The following is a 15,804-nucleotide window of genomic DNA, read 5'->3' on the forward strand; positions in this document are numbered from 1 at the left end:
CTTCTTTATTAAGAGACTTGACTTTAATCTTCTGCTTTAGCTATGTGGTTTATCTTATGAATATTAATATACAACCCAAAGGGATCTAGCCAGTGAATATGAATTAGAGAGGGCTTTTTCATACTGAAGAAAGAGAAAGCCATTTTCTGGTATGCACATCTTTCTGGGGTGTGTGAGCTCTAATTTAATCAGCATGTAGTCATCATGTATGCCACCAGCACTCCAGGCCACGAGGTAATTGAAATGATTCAAGCTTGTTTAATAAAGTAATTTCAATTATAGCAGGAGTTGAGTCAGAAAATGTCAGCTATACAAAGTTTATGCTGCCTGGAATCAGCAATAGGGCACCAAATGCTCCTAGAGAAAAGTGCCATTGTGGAAATGAGTTGTTACTTTTTTAGGCTTTGAAATACCTTTGTTCCCATGAGCTCCGCTTCTCTTAGGTGATCTGTTAGTCAAGGAAACCAAATTTTATTTTGTCCTGAATGTAGCATAAAGAAATTTACTTACAGGCAAGGACTCTCTGAAGGGGTCAGAGAGTCCATCCTCTTTCCTCTACAGCTAACATCTCACACTTCACCAGTCTCCACCATTCCTTAATACCTCAAGCCAAGTATCATTTATTCTTGGAGCCATAGATGACAGAAGACATCTCTATATCCTCTCCCTCGAAATGTTAGAAAGGAAATTCCCCCAAGTTTTCATTATAAAATATTATTGCATACTACACATAAAATCATTTTTTCCATCACCAAATAGCACAAAAACATCCCAGAAGTTTTCAATATGGTGCTGTCAGTCTTTCATAAATGATAAACTCTAACATGTTTCCCATTCTCTTTCATTCCCTTCCTCTTTCCAATAATTTGCTTTATCCTTTCAGCCACTGTTTCTCCTGGCATATTTTACCCATTTAAAGGCTTGTGTAGTTCTACTATCCTGAAGATCTTTAATTACCAAATTATGATTCTATCATTGTTCTTATTTTGTTTATCCTTTTCTTAAGAAACTTCTTTGTATATACAGATGGTTTGCTTTTTACTCACCACCATCCCAGTGCTGTTCCTTACCATTACTATTAAAAAGACAGACACATGGGGCGCCTGGGTGGCTCAGTCGGTTAAGCGGCCGACTTCGGCCCAGGTCATGATCTCACGGTCCGTGAGTTTGAGCCCTGCGTCGGGCTCTGTGCTGACAGCTCAGAGCCTGGAGCCTGTTTCAGATTCTGTGTCTCCCTCTCTCTGACCCTCCCCCGTTCATGCTTTGTCTCTGTCTCAAAAATAAATAAACGCTAAAAAAAAAAAAAAAAAAAAGACAGACACCTGAACCATCCGTTTGCAATTCACCATCATACATCCAGAAGCCTTATTAAATTATTTATATTTAGGTTTATCTATTCTCCTCCAAATAACAGCTCTCTCTTACCTTGATCACATCTGGTTTAGGTCAATTTTATTAAACAATGATCTGTTTTAGATATGAAGTCATATATAAAATATAACAAGACTCTTGTTGGTTTCATCAATACTGCCATTGTTGGAAACTTCTTTTGGTCTAGTTCTGAAACCAATATCCACTGACAGTGAAGAGGTCTGTTATTATGCTAAATGCAGACATCTGCTCTGAAAATACACCCTCCTTTGCATATTCCTATTAAGGATGGTTACTAATCAACTACAGACATCTCGTAACTCGGACAGATTAACTTTAGTTAAAATAGTAAGGACATGCAGTGAGATGATAGTGTCCAATGTGTTTTTTAAATATATGTGTGGTTACATAGGATGGTCATCCAACAACTCACCAGTGTGATGAGAAGCATTAAATGTAACCAGATTATATTTTTGACAAAGGCTAAATATTCCCTAAACTTGAGTAGCAGGATTCTCAAGTGAAATCTCCTCTTATGAGTTGGGGCCATTTGGCTTTTCCTATAACATTTCCAAACATATTGAAAGTCAGTGGGGGGTGCCTGGGTGGCTCAGTTGGTTGAGTGTCCGACTTCGGCTCAGGTCATAATCTCACGGTTTGTGAGTTCGAGTTCGAGCCCCGCACTGGGGTCTGCACTGACAATCAGAGCCTGGAACCTGCTTTGGATTCATTCTCTCTCTCTCTCTCTCTCTCTCTCTCTCTCTCTCTCTCTCTCCCCCTCTCTGCCCCTCCCCCCACTAGTGCTGTCTCTCAAAAAAAAATGTAAAAAATAAAAAATGTAAAAAGAAAGTCAATGGGATTACATAAAATAATATATAAATATTTGCTCTCTGCAAAACTTTTAGTTCAACCTTTCTTTTAAAATCCTACTTCCTAGCTCTTCATTGATCTGTTCGGAACCCTAGCTAAATAATACCCTCAGTTGAAAACTATAAAGAATAAAAAGCTCCTGGTTTATGTAGTACCTTCCCTTTATAATCCTCAAAGGAGTGTGTAAAATGCAAGATCATTATGAGTCCAACTTTATAGATGGGGAGCTTGAGGCTTGAAGAGGGTAAACAGCATTAACAAGGTCAGGCAATAGTTTTGTTTGAAAGAACCCAGTCCTCCTAAATTTTAATTTGCATCTTTACCCAGAAGGCCATGCTACTGCTTTAGTAAGGAAAAAGGACTTTTATAAGTACTGACACTAGACTTTCCCTGCTTAGCACTTCAGAAAAGAGAAGTAAGAAATTAAAGGTTCAAATTCTTCTTTGTAATAAATGCTTATGACAATGGTATTCTTTGCTAAATACAATAATTTTTACATCATTTCAGAAGAAATCTTTCTATATTCAGAGGATTTCTGATGTGCTGAACTAATGATACCCACTCCTTACTGAATAGCAATATCTACTTTTGCTCTTTTTATGGCTATAAAAAACAGAAGGGTTTTTTTTTTTAACATGACATGAAAAGCTTCTAAAGGGTAATAGTTTAAATTCAGAATAGAAATGCAGATAAATTGCTAAAATCATGAACAGATAAGCTACGTACAGAGTCTTTTCAATGTAAATCTTCCAAGAGAGAAAATGCAACAAAATTAGAAAGTAAAAAAAGTTGTTTCACTCTGATACAATCATCCCTGAAGTTCTATGAAGAATGTAGAAATGGGTGTCCTGCCCGATTCTCATAGGGCAGTTGAAGAAGAGTGATATGCAGCACTAAGAGGTGTCAACCTCTTCTATCTTTCCTCTGGCTTTTTGGAGTTAGTGAGAATTCACTGAGGCCTGGGGCAGTCTTTGTCCACAAACTTTCCAATTGCAAGTAATATTAGGGCTCGTGCATCCCAGTACTACATTAAATGGTGCTCTCAAAATGATATCTCAATATCAACCAATTCTTCACCATTCTATAAGCATATGTACTATCTGATGAAGTCACAGACCTACAGGATTTATTATCATAATAATGATGAAGAAGAAAATTAAGTTTTGTAATTTACCAAAGTTGACATCTGTTGTGATTTGAAGACACATCTGATAACCCACAGATGAGTAATAACCACACCCTTAAGCCTCCACTTTTGCCCACTCTCAGGAGAAGACTTCGCCTTCTACTTTAGAGAGAATAACATCAATGTCATCCAGCTAAAATTATTTTCTACTCGTCATCTCTAGTACACACTTGACTGGCAATCATAACAAACCTATCTGTATCCACACCCAGCCGTACCTACTACTCTCCTTCTGGTTGAAATATTTCCCTTCTTCCAATCAGAGGAGCTAACGGTCATCAAAACCTGTCTGTCTAAGCATAGATGATTACTAAGCAATCACTTTGATAGAGTTCTAAACTGACTTTGTAAGACTCGGATGCTATTTTTGCTTCTGCTATACTTTAACTACGAAAGTCCCTGAATGGTCCCCATGTAAGAACCTCTATGTAAGCTTTCAATAACTGGTGCTATTGTTATAACTATTATTACACAGGATGGATTGTCTCTAGGAGTTTGTGAATGAAGATTGTGATAAGTACTCTCCTACAACAAAAACTGGGCTAGCTTCTCTGTTTTAGGATATTCATTTCTTAACATTGGGAGAAGGCAGGTCTTTAGGGGGGTACTGAACCAAAACCTCTGTATATTTTTGTATAAGTAAAATAAGATTTAAATGAATATCAAGAGAACTTTTGTAGAGAAAACAGAGAAACCAGAGGGTAGTACAAAGAATAGAGGTAAGAGGAGAAGTGCAGTCTTACCCTTTTTTGTTGGGAGGGGCATATTTTAGACTAGATGTTTGAAACACACTTCAGAGAAATTTTAGCACCATCAGATGAAGTCAATCTCATTCCCCTCTAGCTATCTCCCTGTGTCACTGTCCAAGTTCCCCCAAATGAAGGTGACTATCCCAACTCAGCCAGCAATTGCTCTGACCATCAAATCCTTCCTCAGCATTGAAGATATATTTGTTCACTTTTTAAAAATCCATGCCTGATACAAATACCAAATGCCATCAAACTCCACACAGCTACAAGAATGAAGCTTTTCTTCTCCTGGAAAATGAATACATCCATAAACGGCATGCCTAACTTTAGAGACCCTGCAGAGGAATGATCCTCAGTGGTTCTTCTGCCCCATCCCAGAACAGAATTCAAAGCAGAGGCTCTTTTCACATTCTCCATCTGGCAGCATATGGGATTTGCCCATTTATTAGACCTGTAATTACCAGGCCCAACCAAGTAGGTGCAGCTAAAGGCATTTTTTTCTAGCATTTGTCACTTTAAGAAAGGACACTAAAGAAATTGTTCGTTCTCATACAATCCACTCCAAAATCCACTAATTTCCCCTTTCCATTCATCTTCCAGAAATCCTATATCCAAGACAAATGGGATTTAGTATAACATGCTTTCAGTGATACCACAATAAGCAAGACTATTTTAAGAATTCTATTCATCAATTCTCAATAAATATTATGATACTAAGCACTTAGGCATTCTAAAGTTACTTTCCTGAGCAGATCTCAAGCTCTTTAGCAACACAAATGTACTAAATCTCCTAATTCCCTTGCAAAACAAGCTAAGAAGTCAGAGCTAAAACATGATTCTGTAATTCAACTGCATGGCAGGCCACCTGGAAATGGCCCATCTCTTAAAAGAAAAAAGGTGGTGGGGAGGGGATTATGGTAATAGCAAACTGACTGGAGTCCTAGTGCTGTTGCATCCATTTCCAAGTCAGGTTTACCAGGAAATGTTGATTAACAGTGAAGGATTCACTGCTTGTCATTCAATTCCTTGCTTGTCATTCAATTATTTAAGAAGTATTTATTAGGTGGCTACCAGATGCTGGGCACTAGGTTAGATCCTGGGGATATAACGAAAAAAAGTCCTTTCCTTATGAAATGTACAGTCCAGCAAAGCAGAAATAGCTGTTTAAAAAACAATAAAATACTAGGTAATAAGTAAAATAATGAAAGTGTGTCTGGACTGTAGAGATAACATGTAGGAGGTAGTGGATAACTTTCTTTGTGTAAGGGAATGTAAAGATACTCAAGAAAAAATTGCCCTAAAATGCAATATATGACATGGAAGGTTGAGTAGGAGTTTGACGGAGTTGTGAGTATCCTCTTTCTGAAGAAAAGGTATCCTTGTTGATAGTAAAGAATGTATTGCGACAAATTTTCTTGGCTGCCATGAAGACAGACTGAGAGATCTATGTTTGAGCTAGAAGATAATGGCCCTTCCTTCCTCCATCTGCTACTTCAAGTGTAGTGTTGTGAGGACCTAACCAATAAATCACAGAAAAGTACCTCTTTTTATAAAGATATGAATGTCCTTATGGTCCCTGTTTCTTCTACTCTCACAGCTGCTTACAAAACAGAGATGCAGTTAGAGCAAGAAAAATGGCCTGCAGCCCCTCCCTTACAAATGAGGAAATTACAGCCCTGGGAGGTTGTGTTTTTCTTCAAACTCACTGATAGTTAGAGTCCAAAACCCAGGGAAACTAATCATGTTGAATTCTTATTCAACTGAGAACCTGAAAGTCTATAGGTCACTCTATTTCCCAACCACATAATCAAAAGTTAAACATACATATCCTTACTTCACACAGACTATAAGCTGCTTAAGCGAAGTGTCTCAAGATAGAATTGGTTGTTCTGTAGAAACAAATAAAGCCAAAAATCGCAGTTGCTTAAAACAACAGAAGTTCATTTTTCACTCACACTTAAGTCTGGTTGGTGTGCATGGTGAGGACTTCTACTCCCTGAATGACAATTCAGGGATTAAGACCCCACCTTCTCATGTCATCATCTCAATATCTAGCTTCCCAGGTTGCCACATCAGCGTAAGAGAGAGATGGTAGTGCCACAGCAATTCTTAACTGTCTTAGCCCAGTTACATGCTCACAATCCACTGGTCAGAACCAGTTACATGCTGCAACCCAACTGCAACGGAAGCTAGAAATACAAGGAATTATAGCACTGTCTGATGAGCACCAAGGCTATGTCTTCTCATAGAGTCTCCAGAATGGTACAGAATATGTGCCTAACAAGAGCATATTGAATGAATGAAGAACACACTATAGTCAAGGTCCTTTTCTATTACTATCAGGGAATACAAAGATATATAAGGAATAATTCCTGTGTTTATTGAGCTGAGAAATTTATTGTGAAATTAAATACTAATACACACACAAACTAAATAAAATTAAGCATCCACAGCAATGGGAACTAGACGACAAGTGAGTGAAAAGGAAAAAGAAGTCAAGATTTAAGATGGTTGGAAATACAGTCCTCTCTTTATTTATATCCTGAACTAAAAATATTTCTCTCGAAAGATCCAAAAATAATTTGCCTTTATTTTATCCAAAGGACAAGAAAAACTATAAAGTAATACAATACAGCATCCAAAGTTTGGAATCTAGTTACAAATATGGGGACCATATTTAAGGATCATTTCTAATATTTTCTTACTCTAGATAAACATAATATTTCTGTAGCTGAACATTTTTTATTTCATATTCCTGTACAATACTCCTATACCAAGGCAATTCTCCTGACTCCACTATACATATCCAGACTTCCCAACTGTTGTAGCAGTAAGAAGTGACTGCCAAGGGACAACAGAGGACAGTCTGCATCAGACAATTCTGCATCAGAATTCCATGACATTTTAAGTAATATATGAATCATCTGAAAAGTATTCATCATTTTCTGCACAAATGTTCACCCTTTTTATCAAGGTATTATTAATCTTAAATATAGGAAATTAAGAATCAGCCATAACATTTTATAGCAACATTTTAGCCTGATCTCAAGTTCAACGGTTTGCACATACCAGGTATGTAAACTCATGCAACATTTCAGAAAAATCTATTTCATGGTATGAATGAGGAGTCTTTAAAATATTCATATGTTATGACAACAAATTTCCTTTATAAAAGTCAATCTTAAAGTAATGCTAAATATATTAATATCTACAAATAGTAAATGCTAAAAAGATTTAATCATGAGGATATTCATGCAGCATTATTTATCACTTCAGACAACCTACATGTCCAATTCTGGGGAAATGATTAAACAAATTAAATTACATCCATATATGGGAATATTATGCAACAATTAAAACAGATGATTACAGGGGCGCCTGGGTGGCGCAGTCGGTTAAGCGTCCGACTTCAGCCAGGTCACGATCTCGCGGTCCGGGAGTTCGAGCCCCGCGTCAGGCTCTGGGCGGATGGCTCGGAGCCTGGAGCCTGTTTCCGATTCTGTGTCTCCCTCTCTCTCTGCCCCTCCCCCGTTCATGCTCTGTCTCTCTCTGCCCCAAAAATAAATAAAAACGTTGAAAAAAAATTAATAAAAAAAAAAATAAAACAGATGATTACAAATTCTGCAGTATCTATCAAAATTATGAATTATCAATCCTTTGAGCCAATATTTTTACCTCTGGGTCTACCCTACAGAAAAGCTTTTATAAATGTGCAAACAATATTTAAAAATTGTTTGTTGCAGCATTTTTATACCATCAAACGTTAGAAAACATGGGTTAGAGAGTATCTAGATAAAGGTAAATCCACAAATGCTAACAGAGAAAGTTCAAAATTTGCTAATGTTAAGAGAAAATAAGTTGTAAAACAATAAATACACCAAAAACCACATTTTGAAAAAAAGTTATCTATTTATAGATAACTAAAAGATAGATGACTTAACGGAAGGAAGAGCTTTTAATAAGGAGCATCTGTAAGAAAAATAATGCTATCTACCGGATCCTTTTTTACTTATGCTAAACTTAATGTTTTTTCTTGCTTAAATACTTGTTTCTTTTATAACTTGGGTAGGGAAAAGGCTTTCTTTTAATTTTACACACCTGTGTACATTAATGTTTCATGAGTATGTGTTGTTTTAACTTAAATTTAAATTTTTCTTTTTTTTTAAGTTTATTTATTTATTTTGAGAGAGAGAGAGCAAGACAGTGGGAGGGGCAGAAAGAGAGAGAGAGAAAGAGAGAGAATCCCAAGCAGGTTCTGAATTGCCAGCGCAGAGCCTGATGCAGCGCTCAAACTCACGAATCATGAGATCATGACCTGAGCCAAAATCAAGAGTTGGATGCTTAACTGACTAAGCCACCCAGGAACTCGTTAAATTTTTCATTTTAAGCCTAATAATAACATGTATATAGAGAAAAAAATTACAGGTAACTTTTAGTAATATTTAAAAAGTGCTTTTAGCAAAGTGTCAAATTGAAAAAGTAGTCAATATATATTGCATGCACAGTATTACAGAAAATGTGTAAAACTATCATAGTAAACAACAGAGAGAGATAATATGTCAGAATATTAACAGCTCTTTCCTCTTGGTAGTAAGACTACTGGTGGGAGAATGGATGCAGGCACAGTTCTGCTTCCTATATATTTACGTGAATTTTGCATTTACTACAAAACATGTTAACTGTGTAATCAGGGAATGGGAGAGACCTAAAAAACATAAACAAGTATTTAAACAAGAAAAAATATTAAGTTTAGCATAAATAAAAAAGGATCCGGGAGATAGCACTATTTTTCTTACAGATGCTCCTTATTAAAAGCTCTTCCTTCCATTAAGTTATCTATCTTTTAGTCCTATGTTTTCATGTAAATAAATAAGGACCAGATGCAACAAAAATGCCTCTTGTGGTGTTTTTAAAATATAGTCACAAATTCTTTGATACTTCTCTCTTTAACATGTGGGATCTATGCCCCCATTCCTTGAATCTGGTCTGGCTTGTGACTACTTCAATAAATGCAGCTTGTGGAAGTGTTAGTATGTACTTACAAAGCTAGGCCATAAAAGATATTGAAGCTTTCTCTTTCTTCTCTGGAATACTTGCTTTTGGAGCCTTGAACTTCCAAGTAAGGAGACTGACTACTCTGAGGCCATCATGTTGTGAAGAAGTCTAAACCACATGGAGAGGACACAAGTAGACCAGTCAACCATCCCAGCTGGCCCACACCTTCGTTTACCCCAGCCCAATCCATTTATCTATTTCCAGACATATAAGTGAGGGAGGCTCTGGACGATTCCAATCTCCAGGCATCAGAGTCTTCCCAGGTGAGACCACAGATGTTGTGGAGCAGAGAAAGATATGCTGTATGTACTGTCCACATTACTGTGCTCTGTCCACATTGCTGACCCATAGAATCTATGAGCAAATAAAATGGTGGTGTTTTATGCCTCTAGATTTGGGGGTGATTATTACCCAGCAATAGATGAGTGAAACAACCCTCTCCTAGTACACATATACAATATTTTAATAAGTGGTCAATAAGATGTTTCCTAATATAGAAAGAAATTTTTCAAGAGTTTCACACTTGCATCTAATACTTTTGAAGTTATACAGTTCCTTATTCATTGCTTGACTGATTGGATTGTTTTAACATTTGTTTCTAAGTTAGACATTTTGATAATGATAAAAATGTTAATATTCCTCTTCCAGCTATTTGAATATAATTCTCACTTAGTAATAAAAGCTGGTATACATAAAAGATTTTCAAGAATTTTCATCTATTATTGACTTTAAATCTCCCAATATTTTGATTCATTAGGTACTATTAGTATCTTCTCATTTTAAAGTAAGTTGAGCACAGAGAAATTCAATAACTTACCTAAGGTCATACACTGGTAAATGGCAAAGCCAGGATTCAACCCAGGCAGTTTGTAGCCAGAAACTCTGCTTTTAATAACTGAACTAAATTCCCTCTCGTTCTCTCTGTTCAACATACAGAAAGGTTAAGCTGCTAGGAAATACACATCTCAAAGCTAGCTGTGGACACAGGCCAGTAATCTCATAGTTCTGCCCCTTAAAGGCTAGATCATGTTGCTATGTCACTATTATTTCTTGTGGAAAAGACAAAAAAAATCCAGAGACCCAAAACTATATATATTAAAAGAGTACAAAAAAAAGAATAAAGAAAAAAGGTAGAAATGGAGTCCTTATATATATATGGACCTAAGTGACTGACCAAGAATTTCCAGAATGAGGAAATCTATTGGTCAATCAGTTTCAAAGCATTCATTTAAATAATTTTTTAAAAGGAAGAAGCAAGGAAAGGAGGAAGGACGGAGAGTGGGAGAGAGGAAGAAAGGGAAAGAGGGGGGGAAAAAGAAAGGAAGGATGAAAGGAAATAGCTTTGTAATAATGGAATAGTTGAAGAGATCCAAGGCCAGTGTGTGTGAGGAAGAAAGGGAAAATCAAAAAATAAACAACCAAAAATAGGAAACCAATTACAAATCTAGTTTGGGGGCCTAAAAAGGACTTCAAAGAGGGGCTACAAATAAGAGGTATCTACCACTGAATAAATTCAGATCATGAACAAATTTCCATTCAGTTAATCTCCGTGGGGAGAAATGCTTTGCAGTGGCAGGCAGAAAAGGAAACGTGTATGTGCATCTGGAAATTTTACAGGACAAAGTTGAGAGGCTGGTTATTTAATAATCTGTGACCCAATTATATCCAAATATATTTCATATTCTGTGTGCAGTGAAGGAACTAGCATGGCAAATAGGATGGAAGGGAGTAGAATGTGTTAACATTTAAGAAAATATGATTTCAACATGAATAATATTGATTTATTTAGAAAAGAGGAAGCTAATCTTTTAAAGCAACATAAAAAGTGAGTCAAACAAATTTAAGAAAACCAGTATGAGGCAAAATGCGGAATTTTTGTAGAAAAAATATAAAGTCCTTAAGGAAGCTGTATTTTTTTAAATAATGCAAAACATCATACATAAATGTCTATTGTTTTCTTTGTTAATGTGTATAAGAAAATACCACCTTTAAACATTCATTAGTAATAACAAAGAGAACATACTTCTGGAAATCTCCTTCTTTTGAAAGTGTTATTGAATTAAAATGAGAGACTCTGTAATACAAGCAGAAATAACCCCAAAAACTCAACAATTTGCTAAATATTTCTTGAGTAACAGACACATTACTAAGGCACTAGAGATCTAATAAACAACTGACTTAAATTCTCCTCAAACATGTCTCAAAAGATATAATAGAGAAAAAGAAATCTCTAATGTATCAATCCTTGGTTTAATATATGAAAAATGTGGGTCAGTGTTCCAATCCCCCTCTTATATCTAATACAAAATGTTTTTCTGCCATAGGGGAAACATTCATTCATGGTCCAAAATCAATACTATTTTATCCATGTGAATTTCCAAAGGTTGGGGATAATGTCAATCCAATAGCATAAAAGGCTACTTGTCTCAGAGAAAAAAATCTTGCAAACAGAGCCCTAGAATGAAAACATAGGTCAGCTGCCCACTGCATGACTCTGCTAGTAACTAGTTTTATAGCCATGTAATCTTTAGAACCTCGATAAAATAAATAACATTTATAAAACTGCGTGTCATTTCACAGGTGAAGAAGAAGGCCCACAAATGTTTAGTGATTAAACTGGGCCTAATAACCTAAACCTGTACACTTTCTACTTGCTATTTCATGCTGTCTCTATTTTTTTTTATCTGCTGTCAATGCTTTATATGAATGGAAGCTTCTTGATTTGTAACAAAAATCCAACCCAAACTTGATGAAAAGAGACTTATTGGCTAAAGTAAACTAAAAGTCCAAGGGTAGCTGAGATTCAGGCATGGCTGAATCCAGGAACTTGATTTATGTTGTCTGCTTGGTTATTATTCTCTTCATCTCTCAATTTTGCTTGTCTCTGTGGTGCCATTCTCAGGCAGTTTCTTACTTCCCATAGGACTTCCAGTTGCTCTATCAAAATTCCTTGGATTTCATTTTATTGGCTCATTTTGGGTCATGTGGCAATTCTCTGTCTCTAGAAAGTAGAGTTAGCCCCACCCAAATCACATAGGATTTGTGAGGATGGAGAAAGGATGGTTTCACCCAAGGAAGTTCAGGATGCTGACCTCAGAATGTAAAATGGATGTTGGGCAGGCAAAACAAAAAACAAAAAACTGATGTCCATGCTACTCTTAAATAGCCTCATCTATGTCTGTCTGTCTGTCAACTTTATCAATGTTTCATTGACTTTCATTAGGTGCCTTCATTCTTGGGTTGTATCTTTGCTTTGATCTACAGGATTCACTTTGGAAAAGTTCTAGTTAAAGACAAGTCTGCATGACTATATATACAGCTAAGCAACTGTTTTCAAGCATAATTTCTCTGAATTAGGAACTATACTTAAGGATAAGCTTTTATAGCTTTCATGCTCTCCAAACAGATTCCTTCTTCTCAGATGTAGCCAGGGTAGTGAGATCTGAAAGTGGTATGAGCCAGGTCAGGATTGGGAAAGTAAAAAAAAAAAGATTACTTCGTGTTGACGACTCTTTTATCCACCATCTGTTCCTCTGGAAAGAAGTAACTTACTATCACTTTGAAAGGGCCATGATGACTTCCCACCCTGGACAACTTTCTGTGAGCATCCCCACACCTAGGTGGAAAGGGCTATGGTGAGGTCCATTGAACATCCTGTGCACTTCACAGAGAACACGCAGCCCATATGGTCCAAAAGTAAAGAAACTTGAATAAGCAGTGGCAGAGTCAGCAATAGATCTGTCCTGGCTCCCCATTATATGCTACTTCCATGGTCTGCTTATCTGAACCAACCCCGATGACTATAAACACTTAAGATTGTTCTTCACTGTCATTCCTGCTCAACTATTTGCATTTGCCTTCTCAAGTTATTTTTGACATTTGGAGTTCAGCCATTTATGTATACAAAAATAAACCATTTTATAGGACATGTAACTGGCCCAGTAAGATAAGACTAGAAATGAGAGTTCTGGATAACAACTCTCCACCTTAAACTTTATTCTTTGACTAACTTTAAAATAATGTCAGAGAGTTTGAGATTGCCAATTACATACCTTCATATTATGGATTTGGAATCAGTTGAGAAACAAGAGTGGTCAACTAGATATCAAAGTATCAGCTTAACTGCTGGTAGTGCCAGGTTTGAGATGACACATGGACCCATCCCCATATGGTTTTCCTAACACTTTATCTACAGAACAAACCCATCTACCCTTTACAACACTGAGTCTCACTGCAGGAGACTTAACACATGCAGGTAGAGAAGGAAAGCATGAATGTACAAAGCATAGGCAAAGGGAATGAAGAAGAAAAGACCAGAGGAGAAGAGCAATGCTCATCACCTGAACCTCACCCAGAAGAATGTGGACAGTGGGTGTCCAATTCTTGCCACCTCAGTGAAAAGGTAAACCACTCCTGAAGAAATAAAAGACAAAGAACAGAGACTAAAAAGGGGATCAGGCTTTGTATGGCTGACAAACACACATACAGCCATAAAATACTATTCCTCTTTAAGCAATGAAATCAAAATTTCCTCATAAAAAAATGAAGCAGAAAAAAGTGAGATGTCTCCTAAAAAAAAAAAAAAAAAAAAAGGAAAGAAGGAAAATGGCTGCCATTTATTAAGCATCAAATGTGTCAAGTACTGAATTCTATTATTCATGAAAAGTTTTATGGTTATTTTTATCCATCAGAGATGAGGAAATGAAGTTTCAGAACATTTAAGTAATTTTTCCCAAACCCTTGCTTTTTCAACCATATCACACTTCCCCTTGGAAGATTTTTATTACTGCTTTTTGCTGCCCAGCATCTAAATCCCCTTTTACTGAGGGAGTCCTTCCAATTATGTAAGACTTGGTAGTAAGCAGGGGCCCCCTCCCAATGTGGAGCTGAAAAAGCTAGGGGTGCCTAGCTAGGGGTGGTTTGACTTTATCTCAGGTCACGATCTCACCATTTGTAGGATCAAACCCCACATAGGGCTCTGTGCTGACAGCACAGAGCTTCCTTGGGATTCTCTCTCCCTCTCTCTCTGCCCCTTTCTCTCTCTCAAAAATAAATAAATAAACATTAAAAAAAGAAAAAAAGAAAAGCTAGACAACTGCTCTCTCTGAACTATTATTAATCTAGAATTGGCTAATCAAATGTTTGTACCTGGGACCCAGGGACACTGACTCTAGTTCAAGTGATTGGTTTAATAAAAAAAAAAAAAAAAAGGCAAGAGGCAATTTGGAATTCATCAAGCGGTAATGGTAGCATCCTGTCCTTAGCACCCAGTAGCAACACCTAATATCTAGTAACCCACCGCTAGCTGTTCCTGTGGTATGTGGACCCCCGTGGCTGTGGTTCAGGCCCACAAATTCACTTGATCCCTGCCTGTGATGGACTGGATTATAGTTCAGCAAATACTCCACCCACCTCCTGTCTTCTACCATTTGCCCAGTATACCTCCCCAAACCACTAGTGGTGGGGTTGACCACATGACATGCTTTGGTCAAAACAATATTAGCTGACATGATGCACAGAGATTTACATACACTTGGTCACTTACTTGACCATTATACTCCAGGGATTTGCCACAGGAAAAGCCTCAGCAAGCCTCTTCCCTTTCCCTGAGCCAAAGGAAGGACACACATGCAGCATATTAGAACCCAATTCAAAGCGTTAACCTTAGCCCAGCCAACCCACACCTCAAGGCAGAGATACCCAGTTGTATTAGTTTCCTGTGGCTATGCTAGCATATTATCACAAAATTGTTAGCTTAAAAGGACAAAAATTTATCCTCTTACGCTTTGGGAGGCCCAAAGTGAGTTTCAGTGGGCCAAAATCACAGTATCAGCAGGAGCATGCTCCATCCAAAAGCCCTAGTAAAGAAAGTGTTTCCAAGAGACCTGGGGAAGATGGCGGTGTAGGAGGATGCTGGACTCACCGCGTCCTGCTGATCACTTAGATTCCACCTACACCTGCCTAAATAACCCAGAAAACCGCCAGAAGACTAGCAGAACGGAGTCTCCAGAGCCAAGTGCAGACGAGAGGCCCACGGAAGAGGGGCCCCTCCCAAAGCGGATCTCCGAAGGAAAAATGAACTGAGCCTACCCCTCCTGCCCTTGTGCACCTTGCTGATTCACCCCAGCTAATACACCAGATCCCCAGCACCACAAGCCTGGCAGTGTGCAAGTAGCCCAAACAGGCCATGCCACCCCACAGTGAATCCCAACCCTAGGAGAGGGAAAGAGAAGGCACACACCAGTCTGACTGTGGCCCCAGCGGTGGGCTGGGGGCAGACATCAGGTCTGACTGCTGCCCCGCCCACCAATGCAAGTTATTCAAGACAGCATAGGGGAAGTGCCCCGCAGTTCCGCACCACTCCAGGGACTATCCAAAATGACAAAACGGAAGAATTCCCCTCAAAAAAACGTCAAGGAAATAACGACAGCTAACGAACTGATCAAAAAACGATTTAAACAATATAACAGAAAGTGAATTTAGAATAATAGTCATAAAATTAATCGCTGGGCTTGAAAACAGTATAAAGGACAGCAGAGAATCTATTGCTACAGAGATCAAGGGACTAAGGAA

This window comes from Lynx canadensis, chromosome B1, assembly GCF_007474595.2.
Source record: "Lynx canadensis isolate LIC74 chromosome B1, mLynCan4.pri.v2, whole genome shotgun sequence".
Taxonomy (NCBI): Eukaryota; Metazoa; Chordata; class Mammalia; order Carnivora; family Felidae; genus Lynx; species Lynx canadensis.